This window comes from Carcharhinus amblyrhynchos, chromosome 35 (assembly GCF_965287045.1).
Source record: "Carcharhinus amblyrhynchos chromosome 35, sCarAmb.v2.hapA, whole genome shotgun sequence".
NCBI classification, from domain to species: Eukaryota; Metazoa; Chordata; class Chondrichthyes; order Carcharhiniformes; family Carcharhinidae; genus Carcharhinus; species Carcharhinus amblyrhynchos.
In genome coordinates, this window is record NC_137358.1 from 5306968 (window position 1) to 5320210 (window position 13243).

A 13243-nucleotide genomic window follows, 5' to 3' on the forward strand; every position below is an offset into this window, starting at 1 on the left:
TCACGTACCAACCAACTCAAGAACAACTTCTTCCCTGCTGCCTTCAGACTTTTGAATGGACTTACTTCACATTAAGTTGATCTTTCTCTACATCCTAGCTATGACTGTAACACTATATTCTGCACTCTCTCCTTTCCTTCTCTATGAAAGTATGCTTTGTCTGTATAGTGCGCAAGAAATGATATTTTTCACTGTATGTTAATACATGTGACAATAATACATCAAATCAAATCTTGTGGGAGAATCTAGAACTAGGAGCTCACTGTTTATAATTAAGAGTTAATCCGTTTATGACAGAGGTGAGGAGAAATTCTTTCTCCCAGAGGGCCGGTGAATGTCTGGAATTCTCTTCTTCAAAAGCCAGTGGAAGCAGAATGTTTGATTTTTGTTAAGGCAGAGTTGGATAGATTCTTGACAAGCAAGGAGGGGGAGTGAAAGGTTATTGGGGTTAGCAGGAATATGGAGTTGAGATTACAATCAGATCAGCCATAATCTTATTGAGTGGGGTTGCAGGATGGAGCAAATTGGCGAGCAAATTCAGGTGCAAATTATGCAATAAATGGCAGAACCCTTCAGAGTATTGAGATCCAGAGAGATCTGGACTTACAGTTTCACAGATTTCTGAAAATGGCAACACAGATGGAGAGGGTGTTTTTTTTTTAACTCGTGAAACATGGGCATCGCTGGCTGGCCAGCATTTATTATCCATCCCTAGTTGCTCTTGAGAAGCTGCCTTCTTGAATTGCTGCATACAGCATGCTTGCCTTCGTCAGTCAGGACATTGAGTTTAAAAGTTGGCAAGTTTATGTTACAAAACTTTAGTTAGGCCACATTTGGAATAGTTCTAGTCGCCACACTACCAGAAGGACGTGGATGCTTTGGAGAAGGTGCAAAGAAGGTTTACTAGGATGTTGCCTGGTCTAGAGGATTTTTGGTATAAAGAAAGGTTCAGTAAACTCGGATTATTTTCACTGGAAAGACGGAGGCTGAGGGGAGACCTGATAGAGGTCTACAAAATGACGAGAGGCTTGGAGTGGATAGTCAGAGGCTTTTTCTAGGGTGGAAAGGTCAACTACAAGATGGGCACAGGGTCATGGTGAAAGTTAAAGTTTACTTATTAGTCACAAGTAAGGCTTACATTAACACTGTAATGAAGTTACTGCAAAATTTCCCTAGTTGTCAAAATCTAATACCTGTTCGGGTCACTGCACCTAAAACCAGCATGTCTTTCAGAACATGGGAGGAAACAGGAGCACCCAGAGGAAACCCACGCAGACATGGGGACAACTTGCAAACTCCACACAGACAGTGACTCAAGCTGGGAATTGAACCCGGGTCTGTGAAGCAGCAGTGCTAACCATTGTGTCATTGTGCCACCCCAGGAGGGGAAAGTTTAGGGGAAATGTGCAGGGTAAGTTTTTCATACAGAGGGTGGTGGATGCCTGGAACTCGCTGCCAGTGGAGGTGGTGGAAGCAGGCACATTATTAACATTCAAGACGTATCTTGATAGATACATGAATGGGAGACGAACAGAGGGATAGAAACCCTGTATGGGCGATAAGTAGTGGATCGAAATAAGGATAGGAATCGGCACAGGCTTGGTTTGCCCATGGGCCTGTTCCTGTAACTGTATCATTCTTCTTTGTTCTTTATGCTAATTTAAAACTAGTTAACTGCCTGTTCTCTTGACGAGGAGCTGAAATAAAGAAAGAAGAAGGAGAAGAAGACAACTATGGATGATTCTGTCCTCAGGGGCCTCATCTGGATCTTGGTCAGGCTTCTTGGAAGAAGAGCCCACTCAAGAAGAAGACAGAGGTTTGGTCCGATAGGTGTGTTCAGGTTTATGAAAGGGTTTGGTAGGGGCCATAAATATAAGATAATCACTAACAGAGAATTCAGGAGAAATTTCTTTACAGAGAGAGTGGCAAGCAGATGGAATTTGTTACCTCAGGGAGTAGTTGAGTAGTAGCATAGATACATTTAAGGGGAAGTTAGATGAGCACATTCTGGGCAAAGTTACTGGAGGATGTATCAATGGGGTTAGAAGAAGAGGGGTGGTGGAGGTTCATGTGAGCACAAACACAGGCATAGCTGGGTCGAAGGGCCTGTTTTTTAAAAAAGATTTTTATTCCATCCTTTAAGTTACAAAGTCAATGCTCAGAGTGGGCTGGGCAAACCTGAATCCATTCCTTGTTTGCCCAAAATGGTTGGTATGGTGGCACAGCGGTTAGCACTACTGCCTCACAGCGCCAGGGACCCAGGTATAATTCTAGCCTCAGGTGACTCTCTGTGTAGGGTTTGCACATTCTCCTTGTGTGGATTTCCTCCAGGTGCTCCAGTTTCCTCCCACAATCCAAAGATATGCAGGTTAGGCCATGCTAAATGCCTGTGGGAGTTGTAGGGTAAATATGTGGGTTACAGGGATAGGCCTGGGTGAGGTTGTTGTTGGTACAGGCTCAATGGACCGAACATTCTCCTTCTGCATTGTAGGGATTTTATGAAAAAACAAATTCAAATTCCAACTGAATCCAATTTGTGGTCCCATAAAAGTGACAAACAAGATCCAAGCTGAGAAGATAAGGCATTGCACCCCACCTTGGGCTTGATCCTGACACTTGGTCTGAGCCAAAAGGCCGAGAGACAGTCTGTGTTATACATTCCAGTGTAATTCTCTGTAACACAGTCTCCTGACAGCAATCAGTCAATTAAAAAGTTGATGTGATTTAGCAAAAATCAATCAGGTTGCCTAAAACCTGCCTTATCTTCGATCCTTTACATGTAAACTGAGACTTTCTTCTCTTATTAATCATCTTGAAAAGATGTGTGTGTGTGTGTGTGTGTATGTCTGTGTGTGTGCAGTGAGTGGGAGTGTGTGTGTGTATGTATGTGTGTGTGCAATGAGTGGGGGTGTGTGTGTGGGAGTGGGAGTGTGTGTGTGTGTATTTGAGTGTGTGCGTGTATGGTGAGTGGGAGTGTGTCAGTGTATGTGTATGCATGGTGAATGGGAGTGTGTGTGTGTATAGACATACAGTGCAGTGAGTGTGTGTGTGTTGCAGTGTGTGGGAGTGTGTGTGTGTGGGAGTGAGTGTGTAGGGGTGGAAGTGGGAGTAAGTTTGTGTGTGTGGTGAGTGGGAATGAATATGTGTGTGTGTGTGTGTGTGTGCGCAGTGAGTGGAAGTGTATGTGTGTGTGTGTGTGTGTGTGGTGAGTAGGAGTATGTGTGTGTGTGTATGTGTGTGTGTGTGTGTGTGTGCATGCAGTGAGTGGATATGTGTATTTGTGTGTGTATAGTGAGTGGGAGTGTGTCTGTGTATGTGTGTATGTGTATGTATGGTGAGTGGGAGTGTGTGTGTGTGTATGTGTGTGTGCAGTGAGTGGGAGTGTGTGTGGGAGTGGGAGTGTGTGTGTGTGGTGCGTGGGAATGAATGTGTGTGTGTGTGTGTGTGTGTGAGAGAGAGAGAGAGAGATTGCAGGAGTTAGTGTTTAAATGGGCAAATGTTTACACATTTCAGCGGACAAGTGTTTTGAAAGTGAATGTTTGAAAATGCAGGGCACAGCTGTAATTAATTGTTCCAGTAATTTCCACAATACTGTTTGTGTGTTAGACTGCTTTATACTTGATTGAATTCCAGGGTGTTGATGTGACACACAACTGCTTGGAAGATTATCGCACGCAGCTTGATCATTAATTATCTTGTTTCATTAGCTCCCCGCCTGTGGCACACGATGAACTAACTGAACCCAAAGAAGTAAAATCAAAACTGCCAAATTCTTTCCTTAAATTGCCAGGGACAGATTTGGTACAGATTTGGTAAGTCCAAATCGCAGCAACTGAGAAACTGTAACACTTTAGATAGAATTGCTGCCACTGGCATAGCCAGATAGACCTTTGAACCATCATATTATCGCGGATGAGATAGGATTGCATGAATGGGGTGATTATATGCTTTACTAAGAGATTCCTTTCCACAGCTTACTTTTTTTATTTAGAGGTTTATCTAATAATTGTGCATGTTTTTCAAAGAAGAATATACATTGTATATGGCAGGGTGCAGTAGTATAGTGGAATGTTTAGTGTGGATAGAGGATTGGCTGTCTAATAGGAGGCAGAGAGTAGGTGTCAATGGGTGCTATTCGGATTGGCGGTTGGTGACTAGTGGAGTGCCCCAGGGATCGGTGCTGGGGCCTCAGCTATTTACCATTTATATAGATGATCTGGAGGAGGGGGCTGAGTGTAGGGTGTCGAAATTTGCTGATAACACAAAGATAAGTGGAAAAGCAAATTGTGCGGAGGGTGTAGAAAGTCTGCAGAGGGATCTAGATAGGCTAAGCGAGTGGGCGAGGACCTGGCAGATGGAATACAATGTTGGCAAGTGTGAGGTTATCCACTTTGGCAGGAATAATAGTAGGAGGGACTACTATTTAAAGGGCGAAAAGCTGCAGCATGCTACGGTGCAGAGGGACCTGGGGGTCCTTGTGCATGAGTCGCAAAAACCCAGCCTACAGGTGCAGCAGGTGATTAGGAAGGCAAATGGGATGCTGGCCTTCATAGCGAGGGGGATTGAATATAAAAGTAGGGAGGTCTTGCTGCAACTGTACAGGGCACTGGTGAGGCCGCAGCTGGAGTACTGTGTGCAGTTTTGGTCGCCGCACTTGCGCAAGGATATTTTGGCCTTGGAAGGAGTGCAGAGGAGGTTCACTAGGCTGATACCGGAGTTGAGGGGGTTGAACTATGAAGAGAGGCTGAATAGACTGGGCTTGTACTCGTTGGAGTTTAGAAGGATGAGGGGGGATCTTATTGAGACGTATAAGATGATGAAGGGGATGGATAGGGTAGAGGTTGAGAGGTTCTTTCCGCTCAGAAAGGACAGCAGGACTAGAGGGCACAGCCTCAAGATAAGGGGGGGGGGGGGGGCAGTTTAGAACGGAGTTGAGGAGGAACTTCTTCATTCAAAGGATGGTGAATCTCTGGAATTCTCTGCCCGTTGAAGTGGTGGAGGCTACCTCGCTAAATATATTTAAGACACGGGTAGATAGGTTTTTGGTAGGCAAGGGGATTAAGGGTTATGGGGAGAAAGCGGGAAAGTGGAACTGAGCCACTTCAGATCAGCCACGATCTTATTGAATGGCGGGGCAGGCTCAAAGGGCTAGATGGCCTACTCCTGCTCCTATTTCTTATGTTCTTATGTTATGTTCTTTTGTTACTGGACTCGCAATCCAGCTGCCCGGACTTAAAATCTAGGGGTAAGAGTTCGAATCCCATCATGGTACCTGGGAAATTACAACTCAGTTAAATAAATCTGGAATTTTAAAAAGCTAATGTCAGTAATTATGATGATGAGACAACTGGATTGTTGTAAAAAGCCACCTTGTTCATTGATGTCCTTTATGGAAGAAAATCGACCATCCTTACTGAATCTGGGCTGTATGTGATTCCAGAGCCACAACAATGTGGCTGAATCTCAACTGCCTTCTGAAATTGCCTTGCAAGCCACTCAGGCGCAACCTTCTCAAGGGAAGTTAGGGATGGGCTTAAAAGGAAATTACTGTGATTGCTGGAATTTGAAACAAAAAGAGAAAATGCTGGAAGATCTCAGCAGGTCTGGCAGCATCTGTAAGGAGAGGAAAGGGCTGATGTTTTGAGTCTAGATGACTGTCAGAGCTTTGACAGCTGTCCCAGTCACACCCTGTTGCAACTTTGTCAAAGGGTCATCTGGACTCGAAACGCCAGCTCTTTTCTCTCCCTACAGATCTGCTAGACCTGCTGAGATTTTCCAGTATTTTCTGTTTTGGTTAGGGATGAGTTTGTCAGTATTCCCTGCATCCCATGAAGAAATAAAATAAACCAAAGTGTTCTGTCTGCTGTTACTTCACTCTACTCTAGGCTCAATGGAACGTTTTCCTTTAGGACTCAACTATCAACAGTTACAAAAGCCCATGCTTTACAATTTACAGGCTACTTGAGTACCAGCTCCTCTTCCTTTGGGATGCTCGACAGTGCCACCTGCAAGTTGCTACTACAATGAGTTTACAACAAAAGGATTATGTTACCTTAGCATTCAGTAGGATTTAGAAGACGCACCAAGAAAAAGAATACACCAATACCAAGAAAGTTGAAACATATTCGGGGTGACTTCTTGGAATTCAGATTAAGGCACTTGAGTAGGCAGATTGCAAATTTCTCATTTTATAACCACTTTGTGTTTTGTTAAACAGACTTTAGTGTCCTACTGTATCCATGGTAACTAGGGATCATAAATAGAAGATAGTCATAGATAAATTCAAAGCAAAATTCAGGAGAAACCTCTTTCACCAAATAATGTGGAATTTGTCATCACCAAGAGTTAAGGAAAATAGCATCAAGGCAATTAAGAGCAAATTATATAAACATATGAGGGAGAAAGGTGTTGACAGGCTAGGAGGAGATTCTTGTGAGATATAAATATTATTGTGATGATAAGAATATATACTGCAAAAACTTATGCAGTCAAGGGTGACCCTCATCACAACACAGCTCCAACGACACTAAAGAAGTTTGACACCATCCAGGACAAAGCAGCCCAATTGATTGCTAAGCCTTCCACGAGCATGTATTGCCTCCACCACTGATGCGCAATAGCAGCATTGTGTACCGTCAACAAGATGCACTGCAGCAACTCACAAGGCTGCTAGGCAGCATCTTCCAAATCCACAACCACCACCACCGAGAAAAACAAGGGCATTAGATACTTGGTAACACCACCACCTAGAATTTACCCTGCAAGTCTTTATCGTCCCGACTTGGAAATACATCGCCATTCCTTCGCCGTCATTAGGTCAAAATCCTGGAACTTCCTCCCTGAAAGCACTGTGAGTGTACTTTTTAAGGAGGAAGTTCACCACCATCTTCTCAAGGTCAGCTAGGGATAGGCAATAAATGCTGGCCCACGTCCCATAAATGAATTTTAAAAATAAGCTTTTGCTTGTTATAGATTTTGTTTAATACCAAACCAAAACAAACTCTGACGTTGTAAAATGTTTCAATAATTAGGTAGCTCACAGGCTTGAATTTGCTGAATGCACTCTTGCTATGCTTTAGGGTTCGAAATTAAGTTGAGCGGAGGAGGGCAGGTAGTGTATTCAAGAGATGAGTTGCATGCTTAGGACGAGAACTGCCATGAATGTATTACAGAAATGACAGGCTCACAGAGTTGACTGGTGCTGGAAAGTCTAGGCCAGGCAGTAGATGAACTGTAACACCATTGTATGGGTGAGATAGAGAGATAGAGTCTGGTCTATGAATAAACAGTCAATATCTGCACTGCAATATTAGAGGCACTAGTTATCGCTTCTCAGCTTTTTGGCTAAGATCAAGCATGAGATCAGGTGCAATGCCTGTTCTTGTTCGTTTGGATTTAGTATATCTCTTCTGTGGAGACCATGAAATGGATTCAGTCTGAATTTGAATTGGTTTTTGGAGCAAGCAAGGAGCTGGATTAAAAGCTTGCCCTGTCAACTCTCTGTATTTGCTTTGTAACTCTGAGAAAGGATTTTTTAAAATTTTACAAGTTTTCCTATGGATATTTTACCAGGGTTCAGCATCTCTAACAACTCTTCCTCATAATCCAGACTGTGCCTCAACCTGTCCACTATCTAGCTCATTTATTGTGAGCACAGGGTTCAAACAGAGACCTTTTGTTTCTGTGCTTTGGCATGCTGGTTATATCGGCTGCCTTCAGATGATTGTCTTCAACTCTGGGAGTGAGGAAAATAATGAGACAGTGGCTGAGCTTATCAAAGTCCAAACAGACTTGCTGATGAATAAATGGATAAGAAACAGAAACAGTGATATATTGCATATTTTCAGTAATTACAAGCTTAACTATCCCTCTTTGGAAGATAGAGAAACAACAGACATCTGCTGCACTAAAGTGCAATGAATATTGGACCAGATGCAAGGAGTCTGAATATTAATATTTACACGGTAATTTATAACCAGTCATTAACATAGTCTCTCTCTCTCTAGCCTAAAACTCTCTGATGGTTTGAGATAAACTACTTAATTTGAAGAGGTTGAGAAGTAATTTGATTAGGATGAAGAGAGTTTAAAAGTTTGTCTCCTAAACTCCAAATAAACTGCCAATCAAACAGATATTCAAATGAAATCCAGAAGGTGTTTGTGTTTGATTTGAATCACTTAGTCTTTCCCTTGGCTTTCTTGATCCCATTGAGAGAGGTTTAGTGTATAAAATCCAATTGTTTCAAATTTCTGTAGCGAATAAGATTTCCAACCCCATGGAAGCAGACTTTCAGCCATGCTTTGGTTTGCTACATGGACTGCAGCAGTTCAAGAAGGCAGCTCACTGCCACCTTCTCAAGGACAATTAGAGATGAGTTATTACTCATCTGGCCTAGGCAACCACATTCATGTCTACTTATTCATACGAAAACCCTCTAATCTCTGAGTCAGAAGGTTGTAGGTTCGAGTCCCACTCCAGAGATTTGAACACATTATCTAGGCTGACATTTCAGTACAGTACTGCAGAAAGTGTTGTCTTTTGTAAAACTGAGGTCCTTTTGGATGGGCAGAAAAGAACACCTGCCCCTATTTGAATAAGAGCAGGAGAGTTCCCTCCAGTATCCTGGTTCATCTCAATCAACATCATTAAAACAGATTATCTGATCATTTGTTTTATAGCTCTTTCTGGGAGTTTATGTGGACAAATTATCTACCCAGTTACCCTACATTATGACAATGATGACACTTTAAAAAGTGCTTTGCTGTCTTTGCAATGTACTAAAATGGTGAAAAGTACATAAATGTTTTAAGACAAATGCACGCCAATAAATAGACGCAATCAAATACAATATGCAAGCTATGCTCACTAAAGCCCAGTCCACACTCAGATCAGCAAATGTCCCTAACTTTCTTCCATATTGAAGAATATTAGCATAAAGCTACTGGACTAGTAATCCAGAGGCTCTAACTATTGTACTAATCATATGAGTTCAGATCCCACCAAGGCGGGGAAATTTAAATTCAATTAATAAATCTGTAATATAAAGATAGTCTCATTAACAATAATCAGGAGCCACTGGATTATTGTAAAAACCATCTAATTCACCAATGCAGCCAAGGGAGGAAATTTGCCATAACACCATAATATACAGAATTAGGCCATTCAGTTCATTGAGTCTGCTCTGCCATTCAATCATTGCTGATATGTTTCTCAACTCCATTCTCCCACCTTTTCCCCGTGATCTTTGATCTCCTTACCATTCAAGAACCTATCTCTGTTTTAAATGCATTCAATGACCTGGACTCCACGGCCTTCTATGGCAATAAATTCCATAGATTCACACGCCAAATGATTGAAGAATCTCCTCCTCATCTCAGTTCTAAAGGATCATCCCTTTATTTTGAGATCCTCGAATCCTAGTCTTGCCTACTGATGGAAACATCTTCCCCACATCCACGCTATCCAGGCCTTTCAGTATTCTGTAAGTTCCATCCTTCTTTACCTGGTCTGGCCTACATGTTACCCACAGCAAACATTGTTGACTCTTAACTGTCGGTTGAAATGTTCTAGCAAGCCACTCGGTTGTATCAAACCACACAGGAAATCAACACGGTGGGCGTACATACACCACATGGATTGCTGTAGTTCAAGAGGACAGCTCACTACCACTTTCTTAGGGGCAATTAGAGATGGGCAATAAATGTTGGCTTTGCCTACAATACTCATGTCCAAAAAATGACTTTTTTAAAAAAATCCTGCCTCACAGTTGACACTCTGAGTGCCTCCATTTTCCTGATGGGAGATTAAGATGGACAAAGACCATGAATGAAAAACATAACATAGCTATGAGAAGATGAAACTGGCTAGTTTTATCTTTTAACCTCGCTCCCTTGTACACAAATCTCTGGTCAAGCAGGGGGGATATTTCCAGGTTAGTTACAGGAGAGAAATCTGAAATTAAATATACAGCAGACCTGTCAGCATATTGCAAAGAGTTAAGGCAGCATCATATTTCTGGAAAAGAATCTTCAAATAGTTCTGTCGGCTCAAAGCATCAACCGAGTCCCTTTTCGCTTTCAGTTTGTATTGTGACTGTTGATTACTTGAGTGTTTTCATCTTTTGGCGAATGGATTTTTCTGTAGGATAATCATCCACCTTCAGCTCTATATTCCCCCGGGTGTATAATTGACAAATCAATGCCATATAATGTCAGGCAATAATTCCAGTAATAAGTTAACTTAATTGTATTTTAAAAAGATCACTGACTAACTGTGGTTGAGCTTACGCAATGCCATGTTTTGGAAGTTGATGTGCTTCAGAAAACAGGTTGCCTGTCTTTGTAAGCTGTGAAGAGGGCTGGAGCATCTTTGACAAGAAGAGGGGGGTAGTTGGCTGCTCGCTTTCATTCTTTTGCTGGCATGGTGAGTTCATCCCTCCTCCCTTTTCCACCCTCAGGAGGATGGTATAGTCGGAAGGATGAGCTGAATACTTGCTGTCTCCTCCTGGGCTCTCCCCCCACCCCCCTCCAGCGCCCCACCCCACACCACCCTTGGAGGTAGTTGTTACTCTGAAAGCTAGCGTGTACCCTGAGCAAGCAGGATTTACAGCACCTCCCAGCACTGGACAGCTCCAACTAGAGTAAGCCTCAGCTCAACGGGAAGGAGAAGAGAGACCTGTAGCTCCAGCCGGGCTGAACAAATCTTTGGAAAGAATTTGGGCTGGGGTGGGGTGGGGTGGAGAGGGGGAAAGAAACTCCACAAAGACCACCCAAGGTAAGGGAAATGGGCCTTCTGTATTAAGCAGCTGCCTAGCAACCAAATTGTTAGCAGCAGCTTAAGAGAACAAGCTATTTTCTTTTCAGGAAGATGCTGATGGCTTCAACACAGACACATTTTTTTTTCAAAATATATGTGCTGCTTAATTGGCCACTCCCGCAACTCAAAGAGTTCTTTGTGAAGGATTAGGCAAAATGACATGGATGTTGTTAATTCAGTTATGTGTGTGTGTGTGTGTGTGTGTGATAGATATATGACACCGCCCTCTATAATATCCTGGCGACTCAGGGATTTAAAAAAATATTTGCAAAGAGGTGCTGGTTGTAATAATTTTCAGATTCGCTTCCTACCGCATGGGTGGAGCTCTTGTACGTAACCTGGGCATTGCTCGAATTTACTTTAAGTCCATCTGAGCAACAAGGCATTGCCCAGAGTGGCGCTGAACAGAGTCGGGGGTGGGGGGTAGACTTCTTTTTGGGTGGGTTAGGCTTCTGCCCTGACACCACCAACAACAGAGTGCATTTGGATAGCACCTTTCAGATGGCCAGGTGCTTGTAAGGTGGGGTGGGAGGGGGCCGCGCTGTTGGATTAGGGAGGTGCTACTGGCGTGGACTTGGGGACTTGTGATTGTTGGGAAGTGAGTTGCAGAGAGAGTTTAGTTAAATAATTCCTTGTTTTAAATCCGAATCGTTCAATCAATAATTCAGAGCTCACTGGCTGCAGCTTATTCCAGCTCTGTTATCTGTAAACTCTGAGACTGAAGGATTATCTGTGCCGGCAGTGAAGCCAGAATATGATTGTGATGATTTCCACTTGTCAAGAATGTGTGGCGTTCGGATCTGTGTTTTATTTCAGTCTGGTTTTCTCAAGAATTGTAGCATTTCACCAAAACATTTGTTTGCCCAGATTCTGTGCTCTTGTCAAATGGATGGTTAACTCTGTCGCTGCTGGATTTTTGGTATACTTACGACAAACTTCCAATAGCTCAGACTTCCAGGAGTTTATCCGTGCTGTCTGATTGATAGTAGCAGCCCAACCAATTGAGCTCAGTGCCCTGAGTGGGGTGGGGGGTTGGTCCCAATCTGGATCAACACCCGATCCCTACCCAGCGCTGGGATGTGAGTGAACACACGACCACCGATCAGCCAGACCAGCAACAGGTTTTGGCGGTGACGCTTTCGGCAGTTGAATAGCCCGTTGGAACTTGTATCTTAGGCTCACATGTGATGTGCAGCCACTAGGGCGAGGTAATGCAGGGTGTCAGCCACCCACGGGTACTGGTTGAGTAACTAGACCAGTGGTTGCAGCACTTACTGACAGTGAGTCAGAGGTGAAAATGTTCATTGCAGTTTGGGTTTAAGGTGTGCCGGGATAAACAAAAAGTTCATTTTGTCATCTTCGCCTGTAACTAAAAACCTGGGCAATGTTTATCAATGGAACAATTCTGTATTCTTGTAATGCAAAGTTTATTTCTATCTCCTTGTTCTTGGGAACATTTTTAAAAAATTTTTATGAGGCAGAAATACCTTAAATACCATCATCCTTGCCTTCAACTTGATCCCTAGCTCCCCCACCCACCCCGTCCTCCCTATTGCTGTAACGTCATACAGACCTAAAATCCTTTTTTATTCATTCCTCGGACATGGGTGTCGCATGCTGGGTCAGCATTTGTTGCCCATCCATAGTTGCCCTTGGAGGACAGTTGAGAGTCAACCACATTGCTCTGGAGTCACATATGGGCCAGACTGGGTAGGGATGGCAGATTTCCTTCCCTAAAGGACATCAGTGAACCAGATGGATTTTCCGATGGTTTCATGGTCATCAGTAGATTCTTAATCCAGATTTTTTTTATTGAATTCAACTTTCACCATCTGCCGTGGTGGGATTCGAACCCAGAGTCCTCAGAACATTAGGTGAATTTCTGAATTAATAGTCTAGCAATAATACCATAGGTGATCACCTCCCCTTATTAAGGTCCCTTCATTCATTCAAGTTTTGTTCTTCTGGGCTCCTCATTTTCATTGCTCGCTACACCTTTAGTAGCTGGGCTGCCTAGGGCCTCAATTTCTGGAATTCCCTCCATAACCCTTTCAATATTCCTCTCTCTTACTTTGCTCCTTAGAACCCACCTTTCTAACTAAGATTTTGATTATCGGTCCAAATACCTCTTTAGATTGTCCAATTTTTTTTTCTGATTACATTCCTGTAAAACATGGTAAATGTCAGTTATTGTTGTGTTATGGTTTGCCCAGTTAAAAGACTTCATTTTAAGGTATATCTGCCTCATGAAACTAATTGTGCTTTGCTTTAAACTAATTTAAGCTAATTTGGCCACCTCAGCTTGGAATTCTGGGTCCAGCCTAGAGACTTAGCTGCACACTCTGAAAGCACAATGTAAGGTAAACAGAAGCTTTCTCATGGCCACAGAAGCAAGTAATTGATGCAGCTGGAGACTGCTTGTACCCAG

At 43.0% G+C, this 13243-nt stretch overlaps 1 protein-coding gene across 3 annotated transcripts in view; it reads left to right on the top strand.

Annotated features, from left to right (window-relative positions):
* LOC145361787 (synaptotagmin-1-like) overlaps positions 1 to 13243 on the top strand; it is a 151388-nt gene that overhangs the window by 20219 nt on the left and 117926 nt on the right. Inside the window, exon 1 of one of the 3 annotated variants that reach the window (XM_080217765.1) lies at positions 10592 to 10639. The exons of 1 other annotated variant lie outside the window; for it this stretch is intronic. The gene's annotated coding sequence lies outside the window, so the exon portion shown is untranslated. Of the gene's footprint in view, positions 1 to 10591; positions 10640 to 10724; positions 10774 to 13243 lie in introns of those variants that run through there. One more of the 3 variants, XM_080217762.1, reaches the window with a different exon arrangement.